Here is a 359-nt window from a genome sequence, read left to right on the forward strand (position 1 = left end):
CTTAAAGTGGGGATGGGGGGCAAAATTTTGAAAATACCGTTTTGCTTTGAAAAATAAGCTTTCGTAAGTATTATACGTTGCAGAAAAGAAATCATGGACTCAGACAGATTAGTCACACATATAAAAAAAGTAAAATTACAGTTTTTCTGTGGATAAAAATGTCATTTAGATAGAGCAGGAGTTTGTTGAAGGACAGGAACAGGAGCTCTCTAAAGGACACAGAAAGATGTCAGTGGGAAAAGAATTAAATCAAGGCATGAAATTTTGGGTTTTAGAATGAAGATTAATGGAGACAAATAGGTACCAAGAAGCTTCACCAGTTAGGAGGTTAATCTGAAGTAGTGAAAAGTCTGCATCAT

This window comes from Stenella coeruleoalba, assembly GCF_951394435.1.
Source record: "Stenella coeruleoalba genome assembly, chromosome: 2".
NCBI classification, from domain to species: Eukaryota; Metazoa; Chordata; class Mammalia; order Artiodactyla; family Delphinidae; genus Stenella; species Stenella coeruleoalba.